The 20,227-nt window shown below is 40.1% G+C and overlaps 1 protein-coding gene across 6 annotated transcripts in view; it reads left to right on the top strand.

The window, feature by feature from the left end:
• Positions 1-20,227, top strand: part of PPP3CA (protein phosphatase 3 catalytic subunit alpha) — a 360,908-nt gene that overhangs the window by 107,249 nt on the left and 233,432 nt on the right. The window contains exon 1 of one of the 6 annotated variants that reach the window (XM_090031877.1): positions 19,990-20,011. The exons of the other annotated variants lie outside the window; for them this stretch is intronic. The gene's annotated coding sequence lies outside the window, so the exon portion shown is untranslated. Of the gene's footprint in view, positions 1-19,989; positions 20,012-20,227 lie in introns of those variants that run through there. 6 annotated transcript variants of the gene reach the window in all.

Here is a 20,227-nt window from a genome sequence, read left to right as displayed (position 1 = left end):
CAAAATGTATTCATAGAAACAGTGAGCAACTTTAATCTAATCAACCGCATGTTGCCACACGTAGTTTCTGCAGTCTAATTTTTCCCCCCTTCTCTCAAAGTTCCTAAGAAGTTCTTGCTACTTTTTGATCAGGAAATCTCTTGCTATTTGTGAAATCTTGGGAAGATAAAAATTTTTCTAAATCCTCCTATATGTTAAAAACATTTTGAAATGCAGTCTTTTACTATGGGCAGAGGTAATTTCAAACATCTTTATAAAGGGAGGGGAATTGACACTGGAGCATGCTAGCTGTTATACTTCAACTCTTACTCATTCTCTGGTTGTGATACAAATGAGCTAAATCCTTGTGAATGTGAGCCTGTTTCATGCAGGGTTACTGTTAGCCTGCTGGCAGACTTCAAGGCAGTCTCATGATCAGGGTCTGAAGAATTTTATACCCCATTCCCAGAACCGCATGTCTGGCATGGCAGGTTACACAATTCTGGGAACAGAGCTTAAAACTCTTCAATGATGTGGCTGCTGCTGGGGGGAGGAGGAGGAGGGGCACCTGCAGCTGAGTAGTGGGAAGATTCCTAAGTTTCCTCATTCACATCTCCTGTACCAAGTGTCTTTTTTAAAGGAGCACATACAACTAGGAACAAGTGCCTTCATCCTCAGCTTCATTCTCCTGTGTAAAGAGGTACCCATCACATATGGCTGGGGATGAGGGAGCTCCCCCATTGCTTTCTTTTTGTGTCAGGGACCTCTTTAAAACAGTGTGTGCACCGGGGGATGGGAGAAGCTCCGCCATCCACAGCTGCACACCAGTTTTTAGAGTTGTCTGGCATCTTCTGGGGATAAAGTAGGGGGCAGTTAGGGTCAGTACCCAGAGATGCCTGCAGCCTAGTCTTGCCAATTAAGCAGGATTGGCTTGTCTTGAACCCAGAGGGTGCCCAGTGCAGGTTTGGACCCAGGGCTGTAACCTTTTTGATCCTGAGGATCTTGCAGGGGAGGGTTGTGTCCCAAACCCTGGAGCTGCCACAATTCCCAGAAATTTGCAATCGTAGAAATGAATGCCCAGATCTATCCCCTTGGTCATGTTCACTGGGGCTGCATGCTTTGGTGCCAAACTGCAGATTTATTCAGTTCTGTCCTCTCATTCCTAGTCCTTGCATTTATTTGTTGACATTGCTTTGTGTGAATACTTTATAGTTCATGACTATATAAAATGCAGTGGGAAAGCTGTTCTTGCTGATGAAAACTCATTGTATAAACCAGCTGTTTGAAATAGAATGATTTTTTAAGACAGTGAGTTCTTTTGTTCTGTGATTAGATTCATTAGTCCTTGTGAATATGCACACTAACTGGCAATGACAGCTGTCACTCATATCCAAACAACTCTGTTCTGTTTTTTCCATTTGATGGAGCTGCATTTGCAAGGAAAATATGACAGTTGTAGAAAAGTGTATTGTTTTGGCATTAGAATATACTTTCTGATGTAATTAGAAGTTGTGCTATGAATGTGACAAGACTCAAAGCAAGTGTAAGCAACACTTTCACTTAGTTCCACATTTCCCAGCTCTTCAGTGTTCTTGCACTGCAGTCAGCAAGGTGGAATTGTTGGGAAATATTAGTGTCTTTCAGATGCATTTGTTTAATCAGCTTGGCTGGTGATAAGAGATTATACATTGTGTTCTCATGCTTGCTTGCTTCTGGCCTTGAACAGAGAAGAGGCTATCACAAGGGTTCAGGTCTAGAGCAAGTTTCTCTGCTAACCAATTTGGATAAAATACAAATGAATTTGGCAGCATCTGATTTATAATTGCTTAGAATAACTTCCCCTTCAAACTTCCGTTCCCCCGAGGACAGCATCAACCTCATTTTTGTATGTCCCTCAAACTCTTTGAAATGAAACACTGGATAGGTCTGATAATGATCTGCTTTTGTGTGTTTGTACTCTAATACATACCTATGTTTGTGTCTATCAAATCCATGTACTACAGAGAAGAAATTTCTTCAGTAGGTTATCTGCTACCTGTTTTCCTGAGAGGTTTGTAGTTGTTTGGAAAAGGTAGTTGCCTTCATTGCCCTTTTGAATTTAGTCAAACACTTTCACTTGACGTTCTGCGTTTGGCTTGATTGCCACCTTTTCAAAGCATTTCTAGGCTTTTTAAAATTAATATACTGCAGCCTCAAACTTTGATCCAAAAGGTCGTGGTGGGTGTGTTCAAAAATATGTACATAGGCAGCTTAGTTGATATGATAATCTGAATATCAGTAACGTTTCATAACTTTGTTCTGTAGACAGAAATAAAGATGTTACAGCAAAGTTGTCACTACCTTTCAGCAACTTAACTAAACTATAACCAGACACCAGTGAGGTGGTTCATACTGTGTCTTCGTACATACAGCATTCCCTCAAATAAGAAAGGCAGGATGAAGAAGAAAAATAATTGTCCTTGAATATGCCGGTAAGTAGCACTAGCTGAGTAACAGCTGCTGCAGCAATGTCTGTAGCCAGCAGTAGGCAGCACAGCAGGGTTACTTCTGTTGTCTCCCTGAAGAGGCAGAAACTGTTACTACTGTACTTCCTTGCTTATAATGCATACCCCAATATCCAGCAGCTGAGTTTTGAGTAAAGGTGTGTGCTTTTGAAAGAAAATATGTTCCAGCAGTTGCATAGTCAATGTTATTGTGGATTTTACTGCTACTTTCTTGGAGAGAGGAATGCCAGAAATGGGTTCGGAAAGTAATTCTACCATTTTCAAAAAGACACCCCCTATAGTTTTGTGTGTGTGTGTGGGTTGGTGTATGGTTTCAAATGAGAAGCAGTACCATCAAATAACACAATAAATGGTTTGTGGAACTTGAAATAGCATGGGTCCAATGATCTTTATTTTATTTCATTTAACCATTTTTAGATGCTGTGGGATCATTGGATTCTAAAATGGAAAGCAAGTTTTATAAGTGTTTAAGTATGAAATGACCGTTCGTGAAGTTGGTGTAAGATCTGGACATAGTAAAATGCACCCTTGAAATCTTGTTTCTATTTTAAACAAATCAGTAAGGTTACGTGACTTTGAAATGATGAAAATGTATGGGCGTTTGCTGTGTCAGTGTCTGTTTTGCACAAACGTTTGTGTTACAGAGGGTGCTCAGCACAAGCATTTATAATTAAAAAGAGAGTTAAGGTATTTTTTTAAATACTTGAATGATAATCCTTGTTTTTCACTTTCTGCAGTGTTTGCTGTACTTGTATTTGTCTCTAACTGTGGCTAAGCAGCTCCCTTTCCTTGAAGAAATAAGGTAAAAGATTTTGAGGACAGGAAGAAGAGGTAGGAGGGAGAGGTAGAAAGTAAAAGTATTTTGGCAAAGATGGCAAGTATTATGGTAGAGATGGCAGTACAGCCAATTTTGATGGTAGAACAAGATTAGCTAGAGCTGAAAATGTTGAAAAATTAGCTTATGAAAATGTTAAAGGACAGGTAATTGTTTAAGTAGTGGAGTACTTCTGTAGTTTGTAAAGGCCGTTTATTTTTCTGGACTTCTTCCCTTTAACTAATCTTAAATGGTACTGATGACCACAAATACATCTGAGAAATGAAATATGAGGGATTATTTATGTAACCTCTTCTTATATGCCTTTCCAGTCAGTAGAGGGTGATGTCATGTTTAATGATATTCTGATATTGTGCACCCTTCTTGCATGTCAATCTTCTGGGTTGTTGTCTTTCCTTGAAAAGCTCTAACTAAAGAATGAATTAGGAAGGTTTTCTTCTTCTTTTTTCTCCTCAAGACTCTAACAAACCTTTGACCACAACATTTTTTAAGTGCTGTGACAGCAGCTATGTTGTGAGTAAATATTTATCAGACATATGCAGGCTCCCAGATGCAGACTAAGTTAAAATATTCTGTAAATCTTTTGATCCCTTATTGCTGTTTTCACCTAACTTAATCTGGGTTAGACCATCTGCTGTTAAGAATCAGAATGCAATGTCGTCTTGGATATTCTGGAATGCGCATAAGCAAACGTATCACAGATTTTGCTTATGACACTGCACAGTTGTGTTGATAGACTTAACTACAGAATGCATTGTAAGTTTATCATTTAATACCCTGCAAAAGTAGGCATAATTCAAAATGAAGTCTTTTCCAACACACAAGTTCCTAAATTGCTTTAATTACTGAAGCACTGGTGTTGTGAAGTACTGGTATTAATTTCAGAATTGTCACCCTTTGTTCTGAGTGGTTAGCTGAAAATTCAGGGTCATTTTGTCTGCTTTGATTAGGAAGAAAAATTGCTGCTGAAGTCAGGCATTTTGCCAGCATAGTCTCTATTTACAAAAATGTACAAAATATTATTTCCCTGTATACAGCAGGTGACAGTAACTTTGCTCATACCACTAAGCTGCCGTTCAATCAACTCTCAGTGCAAATAATTTTTTCTTCCTGTATTTTATTGAAGCAGATTCTTGTACATCCTTGTTTTTTTCCCCTCAGAATCTTTCATAGATGCACAAAAAATATACACCCTATCCTGGGAAACCTACCTGACATATGACTTGCATATACTTTTTGTTTGGGTGGGGAGATGCCTATATTTGAAGGGAAATCAGCTACGTGTTCCCATGAAAAAGCTCAATTGTTTTTCTCCATATATCTTGAAGGGCATTCACAGCTTAAGTGAAATTTTAGCTCAAGCCATCACACTGTCTGTCTTTGTTTTTTTGTAATATATGCTAATAGTTTTTCAGCCTTTTTGTAGTGTTTGGTTCTTCATTGATAGGTTATATAGCTTACAAGTTTATTAAAGCAATAACAATATTTTCAAAACATTAGAATCCATTAAACATTTTAAAAAGGCAGGATTGCAATGTAGTGGTATTGGTTGTAGCTGTGTTGGTCTAAGGACACAGGCAGACAAGGTTCTTTGGGTAAATCTGATATCTTTTATTAGACAAACTCAAATAGTTGGAAAAATTCTTCTTAGCAAGCTTTTAGGTATCAAATACCCTTTGCCAGGCTGAGGAAGCATCTGCAGTTGGTGTGTGCTCTTACTGCATTGAATAGACACTTCTCTTCTTCAATCTCTGTGCATGGGTTGGAGTTTGGAGAAGAACAGATTACATTTTGACAGGATGCATAATAGTTAAATAATATTTGCTCACTAGAAATTCAGAAAAGGTGGGGAAAATCATCCATTCCACCTGCAGAGAAACTTTGTCAGCAAGTAAACTGCAATTCTTATGAATTTTCCACTGTAGCAGTTTAACAATCTGTAACACTTTATCCACATGAGTTCTTGAAGGGGGAATGCAAAATACACATGTTTTTGAGGAAAACCAGAACAGCCACTGCTACCCATTTGCAGACTGCAGTACAGTTAGGCTTAAAGTACATCATGCCCTGCTGTTACGTGCCTGCAAATAAATTTTTTGTTCCAGTTTAAGGAGCTGAGCTGCTACCTGGGAAAACTGTTTTTCTCATATTAGTTGCATGAAATGTTGTACTGGTAACACTGATGCTGTATGTTCCAGATGGGTCAAGGAAATTTTCCTTGAGAGAGAGCAATATACAGAAATGAGGTGAGAGAAAGGAAGAGTAGTACTGTGTCATTAGCAAGAATGAGAATTGAATACTTTGGCCGTGGATTTTGTAGCTAAGCCCTCTTGTGCCAGGTTTATGTCCTTGTCTTTACCAGATTCTGCTTTGCATCATGTTGCTTTCCTTCATTAAGGTACTAGGAAATTGATTCATTATTTACCTGTATTCCTCAGACCAATAATACCTGAAGAATATAAGAACAATTACACTTCATCTAAATATATTCTTGCTCATTAAATATTCAAGTCATGAATAGTTTACCGAGCATGAGAAAAAGTTATGAAAATGTTTGTGAATTACAAACTGTTATGGACCTTATGATGTTTGCCGCCTTTATTTAACATGCAGCTTGCCTTAGGTGCTTTTTGTCTTTAACATAGAGCTTTGAACCATTTCATATCCCATCATGTGGGAGAAAATTGGAATTACATGGATATTTTTATGCAGGTAGCATATGGAGTAAGAAACCCAGCCAGCTAGAATGCTATACAATTAAATTTAAGTAATAAGTGTTAGGTTAAACTCTGGTTGACAAACTGTGGAGTCTCGAGGAAATTTACAAGTGTATTTTTGTCATTAAGGTTGTTTTGAGTGACCTCTCCCAATAGATGCAGAGGTTGTGAAACATTAATTTGCAAAACTGTATGCTGTAAGTAATACTGCATAGCTGGTTCATTTATCAAGAAGTCATGATAAAAACAGTACTACTTGGTATTATTAAAAATGCCTGTTGAAACTGAGGAAGTTTAGCATTTTCCAAAAAATATATTATTAGTTTCAAGTGAAGTGTATACCATCTTCCTAACGTATCCTGTTCTTTATAACCCAATGTCTTCCACATTTTACGTCATGTGAACCATATCTTAATAGGGACATCTCTCTTATTCATGATTGTATAGGTCACCTCAACGGCTGGTGCTCAAGCTATATTTCTATAGATTAAAGCAATTTCTAATGTGATAAAATATGATGTAATGTATTTTAGCTGCCATGATTGTACTTTGGCAATGAATTGCTTTTTAATTAGTGCAATTTTTTTTAAAAGAAACGTTACTGAGAGTGCAGGAACAAACTATTTTGGTATGCAGGAAAACCAGCAAGTATGGCAGAAAACCAGCTTGGCTTGGCAGGGAACTCATCAGTAAGCTAGATCACAAAAAGGAAGCATATAAGAAGTGGTAACTTGGACAAACAACTAGAGAGGAGTATAAGAATATTGCTTGGGCATGCAAGGATGAAGTCAGGAAGGTCAAAGTGCAATTGGAATTTCAGCTAGCAAGGGATGTGAAGGATAACAAGAAGGATTTCTACAAATATGTCAGTAACAAGAGGAGGATCAGGGAAAGTGTTGAGTCCCTTACTGAATGGGCAGGGAACCTAGTGACATTGGATGCAGAAAAGACTGAAGTACTTGACTGGTCGGGACCAAGGGACTTGCTGTGGGCTGGACAAAGCCCCTCCAGGTATTTTTGCCCACCCCTGAGCTAGACTGTTCTCAGTGGTGACAGATGACAGAAGAAGGAGCAATGGTCTCAAGTTGGAGTAAGGAAAGTTTACGTTCGATATTAGGAAAAAAGTTCTCACTAGGAAGGTAGTAAAACACTGGAACAGCTTACCCAGAGAGGTGATGGACTCTTAATTCTTGGAGGTTTTTAAAACCTGGGTAGACAAAGCCTTGGGTGGGATGATGTAGTTGGTGTGGTCCTGGTTTGACCAGGCGGTTGGACTAGATGACCTTCTGAGGTGCCTCCCAACCCTAATTTTCTACAATTCTATGAATTAAGAGAAGGAAGTGTAGGTACCATGGGACCACCTATCTTTCTGCAGGTCACCAGCAAGTGCTCTGATACTGGATCTTTGTTATTTATTTGGTTTTTACAATCTGGCAACCTCTGGATATTGTACAGCCTTTGGTAAAAATAAGTTAATAAGTACTGCATTAATTACTGCAGCATGTTGGTTGATTATACTTGTTTTAGATTACCTTTCCCTGAATCAGGACAAAGAATAACTAAGGCAGATCAGAATAAAAGCTGGTACATTGTTTTATAAATTCATATAAAGAGTTTGTAGGAATAAAGTAGATTTAAAAAGATATGGCGCCCACCATGCTTAGTATAAAGGTACTTGCACAATTGATCCTACAGGCACTAAAGCCTATATACTGTAGTGCATTAACTGGTTTTGAGAGAGACAGCTGTTTAAATTTGAAGGATAGTGTTGTTGCCCTTGATGAATGTGTTCCTTTCACCTATGCATCTAAGTTGCACAGATACCACCATCTGCAGCTGATGATGATTGGTTATATTCTGCCCCAAAGAAGTCTAGAAGGAAACCTCAGACTAGCTGGCCAGAATCATGTAATGCATTTCATTAGTGTCCTTGTTCTGGGAAATGTACTCAGATTTCAACATAGTAGTAACATGTGTTTAATAATTTTTTTGTTCTTCATGTTTATTATTATGTACTTATATTAGCTTGATATGAGTTGCCTTTATATAAACTGAATATAAAATATTTTATGTGTTTGAATTTATTAGGACATGAATGCATTGGTTTTACAGGCTCATATATTTATTTTTATATAAAATACATGGAAGTGGTAATATAATATTTGTGTTACATCTTAGATAATGTGTCTTGGGAAACAGATCTAGGATATTTTTTCATTGACTTCATAGGGGTATTTAAAGTTTAAGTATATGCTCAGTACGTTGATAGATCAAGGCTTAAAATGCTCAGTAGATTTCAGAATGGAGTCCTTTGAAATAATCTATTTGACTGATCTTAGCCCAGAAGTCCCTGATGTGGGGAGGGGGTGTGGCAGAACTAGCTCTACCAGGCGATAGTAACATCTGGTGGCTGGCTAGTCTGCCCCCACTTCAGCTGTTTTGAATTGCCACCTTGTATCTCGTCTGCCATGCCTTGGTGGAACAATCAACTATGTGGGAGGTGTCTTGAGCCTCAGAGTGGGGTTTTTCTTTTGGTCACTTAGCTCCATTCTTTTTTATACCTGTCCAGCCCTACCTTCAGCCCTAGGAGTACTTGTTCCTGGCTTGGTTTCTTGGTAGGAAGCTTCACAGTCAGAGCTCTGGGCCCTCCTGGTCCTACAACCTCAAAGGCGTTAAATTCTTTGTCCTGCTCTTAGCTGCTGGTTCTCTCAGAGGCTGCAGTCTTGTAGGCCTTTGCTGCAACCTGAGACCATTGGCCCACTTCCAAATCGGTGTCTGTTCGGCTGTTTCCACCCTGCTTCTACTCCAGTGACGAAAAATAGCTTCTCTGCTTAAGATGTACACGCCAATATTGTAGGGCTTATGTGGAGGGAAAAGGTGTATATGTTATGTTAGTCAATATGGTAAAACACACACACTATACTTACGGATCATAACCCAGATGGCCTTTCTCCTAGTTGGGTCTGCTGATTACTGGGTTGGAAAATCATGCTTCCTCATTTTGACCCAATGACTCTTGAATTCTTTCTAACCAAGTAGCATAGCTTCAACTGGAGAGGTAAAAATTGTTGTGTCCCCCTTCCTCCCCCCACCCCCCTCTCCCAAGCAGCCTTTACCCTGATGGTTCAGGTGTTGTGCTTGGAAGGAAGACATAGTTTGAATCTTCTTTGCAGAGGAGGATATTGAACATCTGGAAATTCTCTTACCAGTAAGCTTATAGATGAGAACTAAATGATCCTAGTAATGGTTGAACAACAGCGAGAAGTCTATAAAGAAAAAAACAAACCCATGCTGTGGTCAAATCGGCAATAACTTTGCTCCTTCCCACACTGTACTGCCCACACACTCCTAGAATGCTCAGTGGGAGTTTAACTAGGTACAATTTGGCCTGTACAATTAGCTTACACTTTACAAACCTTTCTGAGCTGCAAATATCAAATGTTTTGTTTCGAATGAAGCCATTACAGTGCCTAAAACACTAGGAGTCAGGAATGGTTTGTTTTATGGCACAAAGAAAATGTACATATAACACTTGTATTAAACTACAGGCAATGATTGTAGCATGGCGTGAATGTCAGAACTCCATGGTGGTTGTTCTATACAAAATGTTACCAACTAGAAAAGCACAAAAGCACAGAACTTCAAAGCAATTTAAGTGAATTGTTTGCAGGTACATAGATGTGCTTAATGCTGTTTTCTTGGAGTGATGGCAAGAAACATGATTTATAGAGTAGTGACATGTAAACTGGAATGTGTATTGTATTTATTCACATACCCTACAACACAACTTTCCCCTCAAAATTAGCCCCCTTCCTCCCTCACTTAGGGTGTGCATCTTAAGCGGGAAAGCTGATTTTCTGTCTGGAGTGGAAGCACCCCCTGCTTTGATTCCTTCTCCATAGTATAGCAGCAGCACCATTACTATTCAGGCAGCTGAGGGTGGGGAGGGGGTCATTTGACTTTCTCATTGTTCCTCACTTCAGAGGTGTTATGAATAATTTTTTTAATGATTTTGATGTTCTACTAGTCAAGTTCACATTTCTTAGGGCAGTTTTGTTGTCTGCTGGTTGCTCTTGATCTCTCTGCTTTATTTCACAGCCCTGAAGACTGACTCTTTTTAGAATCATAGATCTAACTATGGAGACCAGGCTTCAGTAATAGAAAAGGGACAGAGCCTAATCTTCAACTCCCTGCTTTAAGCAGCCGTAAATCTGGAAAAATCTGTTGTTCTACTTTGCCTGACCAAAAACAAGGTTGTGTCTTATTTTGGGGTTTGTATGTAAGAGAATATGGTATATTGTGGAATAGAGACTTGTTTTGTCTTTATTGTGAGCAAGAAGGGGCAGAGGGTTCTTAGCACTTCTGGAGCAAGTCTTTTGCTATACTGAAGCTTTCTACTGCCAGTATGTAAAGACATATTGGTGGTTACTTAATAAAGATATAAAGGAGGAAATATTTCTCTTCTTGAAACAATTGGAAGATATTTTTTTGTCTTGCATAGGCATGCTTCTGATATGTATAACTACTAAAAGAGTAGGATGGTACTGAGAATAGTATCATAGAGAAGCAGGGCTGAAAAAGATGTTAAGAGCTTACCTGGTCCATCTCCCTGCCTGATGCAGGATAATCTCCATCCAAACCATCCTATACAAATCCATTGTCTAACCTCTTTGAAAAATACAGTCAACCCTGACACAGAACCTAAAACATAATACCCTAACCTGCCACAGGTAAAACAAGAGGGCCACAGCACCCAATGTCCTTTTGTTGTATAGGTTGTGTCACTCATTTTGAATCTGTGTTTTTGATTATTCTTCCCAAGATGTAGCACCTTGCATTTGTCAGTGTTGAACTTCATCCTGTTAGCTCTAGCCCAACTTTTCAATCTGTCAGTGTTCTTCTGAATTGCATTCCTATCCTCCAATGTGTCCTTCCCAGATTTTTTTTTTTTTGTCATCTACACACTTCAGAGCTCAAGAAACTCTCAATTCCAGCATCCAAATAATGAATACACACATTGAACCTCCCTGAGCCCAGTACGGACCTTGTGGGACTCCTCACAAAATCTCCTGGCATTCTGCCATAGATCCATTTATAATTACCCGTTGCTTGCAGCTATTGAGTCAGGTGCCTATCCATCTTAGCCCATATTTCTCCAATTTATTTTTGGAGAAATTCATGTGGGACCTTGTCAAAATCCTTGCTGAAATTCAGATACAATACAGCCACAACAGTGCCTTCATCTACCCAAGTAGTTACTTTTGACAAAGGAGGAGATCAAATTTGTTTGTTATATTTTGCTCTTAGCAAATCCGTGCTGGCTGCTTGTGATGAGCCTGCCTTTCTCTAGATTCTTGCAAATGGACTTCCTTAGAATATGCTCCAGTGACTTTCTGGGTATTGAGGTGAGGCTAACTGGTCTGTAGTTCTCTGGGTCCTCATTTTGTGTTTTGTTTTGTTTTTCTTACATATGTTTGGCTATATTGTTCTTCCAGCAGATGTCTGTAAAACTGAAGCAGCACCAGCAGTTCCATATCATAGTTTTGGGGTAATCTTTGTCACCTCCTCTAAGTGTTCGTCAGTCGTCTTCCTGTTTTGCTGTGCTATCGTAAATCCCTAACATTATATCTGTGCTGTATCTTTCACCTTTTATCTTCAACCAAATGCATTCTGATCTGTTATCTTTCTTCTGAACCAGGCAGCCACGCATACATGTTTTTGACATACAAGGCAATACCACCACCTTTTCTCCCAGCCCTGTCCTTCCGAAACAAAGTAACCCTCCAATGTTGACATTCCAGCCATAAAAGCTATCCCACCAGCTCTCTGATAGCAATTAAACCATCTCTTTCTTTCTTTTTTGTTTAACAGTCTATAGTCTCCAGCTCCTCTTGTTTATTCCCCATACTTCTTGCAATTTTATATATAATGTTGGACATATTTTGTATTTTGACCTATGCCATTTCCTTGTGTCTCACTTGTTGCGGTCCTGTGGCTCTTTGGCCTTTTTCTGGAGTTGAGCTGCTTGGTTCTGTTTTTTCTTCTTTGGATTATTTGCTCTGTTGCCAGAGGAATCTTCACCATCTCCTGTGGAACCTAGTTTAAAATCCTCTTTACCAGGTTGTCTAGATAATGCCCCCAAATGCTCTTTCCAGTCAGGTGGATCCCATCTCTTGATAGGTAAGTGCATTAAAACAACATTTCTGTTGAGTGCCAGTTTTCATGTCAGTGATGCTTGGTTGACAAAAGTTAAATGAATAAACAATGTGCTCCCTTCAGGGACTATCTAGAGACTACATTTCAAGCCTGATGCTTAACATTTAGCTGTGTGACTCCTATTTAGAAGTGATCCATAAAAATACAGGACCTTATTCACTGCTGAATTACTTGAGTATTGTGTTAGTGTGATTCTGTTTACTTCAGTTCGTTTCATTTAGACATCCAGAACAGCAGTGAACACTATTTCAGAGTCCATAATATGATCCCTTAATGCTGGATTAGCAGGAACATTTGTTTAATGGAATTACACTGGCATAATGTGGTGATGAATATGGCCCATAATCTTTAGTCTTTATGCTGATCTATGCTGAGTGTAACAACATCAGGAGAAAATTAATTCTCTTCAGGAAATTGAGTTGATACAAACATACTGAAGTAGCCCTAATTCTCTTCAGCTAGAGTAAAATGTTCAGAACAAAACAAAAAGCATATATATTGCTTATATCATACCAAAACCATTTTTTGGGTGAAGATGAAGGGGTGAATATCACCATTAGCACAGAGGTGATTTTTAATAGGATTTTAAAGGAATGGTATTAGCTCAGGCTAAATAATAGTGTCTTAGCTTAAGACATGCTTTGTTTGTAGAGTTCAGTCCTAGGGGAAACGGTCACCTCAGTGCATTAAAGTATATATTGCTATGTCTACATTATGCTTTAGATGTACATTAGAATGTGTTAAATTATGTGTTTTTTGGTAATGCTACACAATATTTACTTTTCTAAGAAACAGAGATATAATGCTGTTATAAATGGAATGCAAAGCCCTGCTAGACAGTCTTTCTATTTAGGTATCACCTAGACTACAGCAAATCTGGAGTAGGGAGCTGCTTTAATGGAGTTAGGCTCCAAATGCGGGCTGGTTTCAACCTAGGCCAAGCCGCAGCTGCTGTAGCTGCAGTCATATCCCCCCTCCTTTCTTCAGTGCCACTGCCACTGTGTTGCCCTACCACCTAGCCTCTGTGCCATCAAAGTGTCCCGTCACTAATGCCCAAGAAGTACCCTGTCTCCATAAGCCAGATAGAAAGTTATGTGGGCTGGATCAGGTTTCAGGAGGTGGAGGTGGGGGCTGCTGCTTGGGAGTGTGCAAGAGCTGTTATGTTATAACTGTTATATCTTCATGAAATTGGAGCAGCAAAAGTGAGCTAAATTGCCCCAACTTTGGTTCTGGATGAAGCAGAGGTAAGGTTCGAGTGTTCCTGCTATGTTTGTCTCATGACAGGCTCCTGCACATATAGCTGTTACTACGTTAGAGCTACTGCATGGTTGGGAGCAGCATCCGCTAACAAGTGAGCCTTTGTCCACATACTAAGTGACACTTTAAAAAGGAAGCAACAAGAATAGCCCCTTGTCTCGCGCAGGCTGTCAAATAACCAACACCAAAATTTGATGCTGTCTACCATCCTTGGTTGGGTTGGAGCTGGTTACCAAGAAATAAATAGTTTCATAACCTATTGTTGAGTCTTTATATTAGCCAGCTCTAGAATCTGTGCATGTTAAAATAGGTTTAACTAAGCTACTTTTGCTCATATTTAATCATCTTCCTATTGTGCTGAATGAAGAACAACCCTTATGGCTGGTAATACAGGATAAATTATCCATCACTAAAATGGTTTGGTGTACGTGGATTTTTTTTCTCTAGCCATTGGACAATCTTTGATATTTTCCATTGTTACAACATTTTTTTCCCCCTGGCTTTGTTTTCTCCAAATATATTGTTCCCTTAAAGGAATTTAAACTGTGTAATTATTCTTTGTTCCAAAAGCTAATAAAAACAAAGCTCAACAGCATGCAGTTGCAGGATTATGGAAAAACTTGGGTGTGACACAAGTAGCAAAACAAACTTCACTCAGGCCAGGAAACTACAATCAAATTTTCCAGTTAGAACCCCACATGTCTACTGGATGCAATGCCTGTTAGGTTTAACTTTTTTTTTTAAGCACTGCATTTTTAGTAGTTTTTTGCTGTAAGCTAGTGAGGATAATAAAGGGCAGAGACATTTATGTTGAATCTTGTGGGAAATGAATAACTTTTCTAATATTGTGAAGAGACACAAATTACTTTGTTCTCTGCAGTCTGTTAGGCTTTATTTGCGTATGTTCCATTGATCTGCCAAAAAGATACCTTAGGACAGCTATATCAATTTCCAAAACATACCTCCCCAAACATAGACCTCTTATGGAACAAACACTGCTTGATTTATAAGATATGGTTTTTACAGAGAAATCTGAAAATGTAATAGTTTTCCCTTCATGGTGGGTGTGTGTGTGTGTGCGTGTGTGCGCGCGCGCGCATGCACGCTCCCTTCATGGTGTGTGCATGCATATGGACGGCTCCAGAGGGGGTGTGGTGATTTACGCCCCCCCCCCTTTTTGGACTATCCTGAAGGAGCTGCAGCTATGGACTTTCTTCAGTGTCTGAAAGAGATAGGAATCTCTTCCTGCTAGCATCTCCTTTGTTCTTCTCTGCGGTCAGCATCACATCCCCATCACCCTGCACCTTGGTTGCCACTGATGCTCTGTCCGACTGACCCACGGATGAAGAGCAACTTCAGAGCTCTCTCTATGTGTATCTTTGGACCCACATACTGCTGCTGTTTTCCTGGCTGCTCCTGTCCCAGTCCAGCTTGGGCTGTTGGGAGCTTGGAGCTGGATTTGGCTGGGGGCAGCAGTGACAGTGGGTGGGTGTCCTCTCTCTGAGCCTATTCCTGGGCTAGCAGAAGATACCTGAAGCAACTCCTAAAGATGCCTGAAGAGATGATGAACCTACCCACTGCTGCTGCTGTCCCTGGCTTAGCCTTATTCTAGTAGGGCAAGTGAGGCCCTGGAGCTCCTCAGCCCCCTGGGTCAGCAGGGGCAGTGGCAGCAACAGGTAAGGGAAGAGGGGAATAGAAAGGTAAAGGATGGAGACACGCCACTGAGCAGAGAGGGGAAGGGAGGAGGGGTATTGGTAGGGGCAGAGTTTTTACTTGCTTTGGAGACTTAAAAAAGGTCCCTGATTGCTGCTTCCTTGGCATATTGTGGTTGCCCCAGGGTGCGGGAAGCTGGCAATGGGGGTGCTGCCATCCCTGTAGCACTGGTAGCTTGTCCTGCCCCCTCCTTTATAAAATCTTGCATCTGCCCATGTGGGTGTGCATACTCATGTAAGTGTGTGCAAAATGTGTGTATACTTTGTAGTTGTGTGTTTGTAAATGTGGTTTAATGATTTGAGTATTTTTTTTTATGTTCCAAGCATGTATTGTAAGGCTTCTGGTTATTGAGATAAATGAGTAAAGGACTTGGAATTGAGGTTAGGGAACAGTTTATTGACTGTTCTGAGACTTATAGGGCACTTTTACATATGCTCTGAGAGCTGCTCTAATTGAAGTGCTGCAGCATCTTGTATGTCAGGATCCCAGTGCTTCAAAATGGTGGCAGGGTGCTTTAACTAAAGCTTGTCAAACGAGCTTCAGTTCAAGTGTCCATGCTTCCATTTTGCAGTGTGGGGCACTGATGCACAAGACACAGGAGGCTGCTGGAGTGCAGAAATTACCATGCTCCAGCAGACTCTATTAATCAAATCTTCTCTGACTTGTTGTAATTACAGTGCGTTAGATCAGCCTCCATGCTCATGTATAGGCACCTATACTTTCTGGACTAGAAAACTTTTGCTGTCTTTATGCAAACTGTTACAGGATTTTATATTGATATTGAGATTTTAAGTATATTAAAAGTACACAAATATTTTGAGCACATAGTTTGAAATGTCTTACTAATGTATACGTATGTATATTATGCACTTACATAAGTCTTTACATATATAGGGTAGAAGTCTCATGTTGTTTGGAAGATTATAATGATTCACTATCCTAATACTTTTTTGAAAATGCTAAAACACATCACAATGTCTTGTGTGTTTCAGTTTCCTTCTCACGCACTAAACTTTTGGCATGTAAAGAATACAGGCAGTAATATAAAACTTTCTTGCATATAACTTTTAGGGTACCTTAGAACATGCCTAATTTTTATCCAAGTCTATTGTAGCTTTTCCTTTCAAGTATAAATTGTAGCCTAAATTTGTGCCGTTAAAACATTTATACCATTCAGTCATATATTTTCCTCTGTATTCATAATTTCATAAATTGCTTTGTTTTATGAAGTTGTGTATAACAAAAAAATTCTGTTCATATGTGATTTACAAAATGTGATGTGTTTTGTTTTGCATTTGTCAGTTTACAAGTTGCTAACATCTAGCTTATCGTTAGTTAAACAATGATTTGCTGTCAGAATTTGAATGGAAATATTCACATGAATGACAATGTGGTTGAATGTTACTTGGGCAGTATGGGAGCCACATACCAGCTTCTAGAAATAGAAAGGTTTTGGAAATACTCCCATTGTTGCTGCCTCAAAATAAGAAATTATATTCCTACTTCAGCCATTTCTAAAATCTAAAGATTTATCTTGTGTGAAGTACAGAGATACCAGGGGGAAATGAAAATAGCCAAGGAATGCTTTGTAAGGTTTTTGTCTTTACCACACACAGGGCACCCGCAGTAAATGTCTCGGTGTCTACATGTGCTGGGCTATTAGGCTGTACTAAACTAATAAACTCTGCAGCTTCTGGTGCCCTGCTTGTAAATACAAACCCTATCCTGCTGTGGAGTTTTTTACTCTGCAGCACTGCACATGTAGATGCTGATGCAGCTGGCTAGGGTATAACAGCACATCAGTGTAGGGGCTGCCTGGAGCTAGCCCTGCACTGAAGCACCCTCACGCTCCAATCAGTCCCTCTGTAGCACATTGATCCAGGTCAGAGCAGCTTTGGGCTAGCAGGCTGACCTCCCAGGCTCCCTGCCAGCTGGGGCTGCTCTGACCTGGCTCAGTATGCTGTGGTCCTGAGCCCACATGTAAATGCAGCACCTGGGAGCAATAAACTCAGGAACAAGAAACTCTGGCACAATGAGCACTGGAGTTTATTGCATCACATTAAGATGCACATGTAGACATGCTCACAGAGTCTTCCACTGGCTACTTGTATAGGGTATGTCACTGAGGTGATTGGAGAGAAATGCAGAAATACCTGAACTAGCTTTAAGCCACTTTGTTTCTCAGTAGGGAAAACTAGCAGCAGATCATGGCATTAGAATAATTTGTTACTGTATGGGTGTCAAACTCGCCCTGTATCATAGGCTGGATCTGGACTGTGGGGCTTCTCACAAGGCAGGTCAGGGGAGCAGTGGTGGTGGAAGCAGTAGCAGCAGGGCAGGTTGCAACTGTGGCATGGCTAGTGATGAAAGCCGTGGGACAGACAGCTGCAGTTTGAGTTGGGCTGTGTTGGTGGTGTGTCCCCCATTCTGGCAAAAGCCACTTGCAGTGGGGCCCTGGTACCCTGCCCCTTGTTAGCCATGCCCCCAAATTCCCTGGCCTACCAGTAGCCTAGTGTGCCAGATGGAATGACTCTGTAGTCCAGGTATGGCCCATGGGCCACATGTTTGACATCCTGAGTTACTGACACCTAAGCTTTTTACTTTACAATGCTACAGTGCATTTGCTGTGTATATACTTGGCCTGTAAGGATGATCAGAATGGAGATTGTCATTATTTTCATATAAGGTTTCATGGTACTCGATATCCTTGAATCCAGTGGAAGCTAAACTGTCATTTTGGGATATAGATCTTTAACAAACAACTTAGAAACTGGAGAGCTAAGTAAGGACGAAAATCTCTGAAGTCTAGTAGTCCCACACAAAAGGTGGTGCCTGATATAATAGGTGTATGTTATCTGTATCTGTGTAGATTTTAAATTGTAGAGAAATTCTTTCTAAAGTGAGTTGATATGAATACTAAAGTATCCATTCATAAAACAGGTAGCAGGGCAGAATCAGGCAGCATTTTAAAGGTGATCTTTTTCATTGTGTTCAGTGAGTCAGATCTTGGGTAACTATGATGGAAATAAAACGCAAGAAGTGTAGATCCAGCCAACTAATTCAACAAAAATGACTCAACTTTGGTCCCATTCTATAGTTTCCAAGTTAATGGCGACTTCTGGTGCCCTACTTGGCCGCTTTGTCAGTAATTGCTCATAAAAAAGACCATAAGCACTCACTGCTATGACAGTGGGTAAGACATGAATATCATGTCAAGATTTTACCTGCGTTACTGAGAAGCAGTGAAACAGCTCCTGGCATAATATACAGTCAAGATGCTACAAACTTACAAGTCAAGTCCCCCTCCATTACCTTTGGAGTAGCATGGTGTTGAAGTGAGATGGTAAACTGCCTTCTTACTTTTGAGTAGGAAACTTATTTTCTCGTATTTACTCCCAAGGCAAGACTGTTAATGTATGTAAAAATGGCTTAGATGGGTGTTTTTAAAGTCAAGAATGAGGTGCATTTACCTGAGCTGTGTGGGAACTCCCCACTCTGTGTCACCTGAGCTGTGTGTGATACTCCCCCTCTACGTGACATTGGTCAGGCTGCAATTGGAGTACTGTGTCCAATACTGGGCACTGCACTTTAAAAAGGATGTGGCCAGCCTGGAGAGAGTTTAGAGGAGGGCCACCTGTTTGGTGAGAGGGCAGCAGGACAGGCCCTATGAGGAGAGATGGAGGGACCTGAACCTGTTCAGCCTTGGCAGGAGAAGGTTGAGGGGGGACCTGGTGGCTGCTTACAGACTCATCAGGGGAGATCATCAGCAAATAGGAAGAGCCCTTTTCTCCCCACCACCACCTGGGGTGATGTGGAACAATGGTAATAAGCTGATGGAGAATAGGTTTAAGTTAGAGATCAGGAGGCAATATTTTACAGTTAGGGTGGCCAGAATCTGGAACCAACTTCCTAGGGAAGTGGTCCTCGTCCCTACCTTGGGTAAATTCAAAAAGAGGTTAGTTGATCACCTGTCTGGGGTCTTGTGAACCCAGCATTCATTTCTGCCTGTGGCAGGGGGTCAGGCTAGATGATCTGTTCAGGTCTCTCCTGACCCTAGCTACTGTGAAACTATGGAACCTTGCAGAACATCTGCATGTACTAAACATGATTGGATCCCCCCCAGTTCACCCACAGTTTGGCAGAGGAAAGAATACCTCCAAAGAAATGGAAGCAAAGTGACCATCATGGTTGACAGTGAAAGCACTATTTTAGAGCAGTATTAAGTTTACACTTAAAGGATAGGCCATCTGCCATGTCAACTATTTGCATATTGAAAAGCTGAGATGGTCCAAGAAGGATGTTAGGGTGGTGATTAGTAAGTATTTAAGAACCAGGATAATTGCACAAGCACTTAAATCAGCCTTTGTGTGTTTGGGTATCTGAAAACATCTAATTCACAGTGGGTATGTTCAGGTGTTATAGTGATTTAGCATAGCTACACATTAACTTCTTTTACTAACTTAGTCTTCCCCATATAAGGAAAATGACACTCATCCATGCATCTGCATTTTCATGTATTTGCATTCTTAATTAGTCAATGAAATTAATTGATTGTTTTGAAATACTTTTCAAAGTCTCGTAATTGTTGGCTTTTTAAATTTCAGTTATATATATATCTAGAGGGCTTTCTGAGGACATGACCGCTAGCATGACTTTTTGCAGGCTGCTCATAATACATCTTTGTTGCATGCTCTAGGATCCTAGTGACTTTGGTGATGATAACATCAAATTACAGAGGAACTACTTAACACCTGTATTGCAGTGAATCAGCTGGGACTGATGCTGTTTCTGTGAGTGGCCCAACTGTTCCTTGAGAAATCTGTCTTTTCTTATCTGGGCTCTCCCTAGTGTTTCAAGTAAATATTGATAACTTTTCTGTACATCTGACTTCCCATTTCCTTGAATAATGATTCCTTCTGGCTTCTAGCTGCTATCACCTGCTCTCAGATAGACTTGCCTTCAGAAGGGATGGTAGTTTTGTATGTCTGTCGCAGTAAATATTTCTT

This window comes from Crocodylus siamensis, chromosome 2, assembly GCF_052110815.1.
Source record: "Crocodylus siamensis isolate JL-2025a chromosome 2, ASM5211081v1, whole genome shotgun sequence".
In the NCBI taxonomy this organism is placed as follows: domain Eukaryota; kingdom Metazoa; phylum Chordata; order Crocodylia; family Crocodylidae; genus Crocodylus; species Crocodylus siamensis.
Note: the sequence above shows the minus strand (reverse complement) of the source record. Positions and strands in the feature narration are given on the sequence as shown.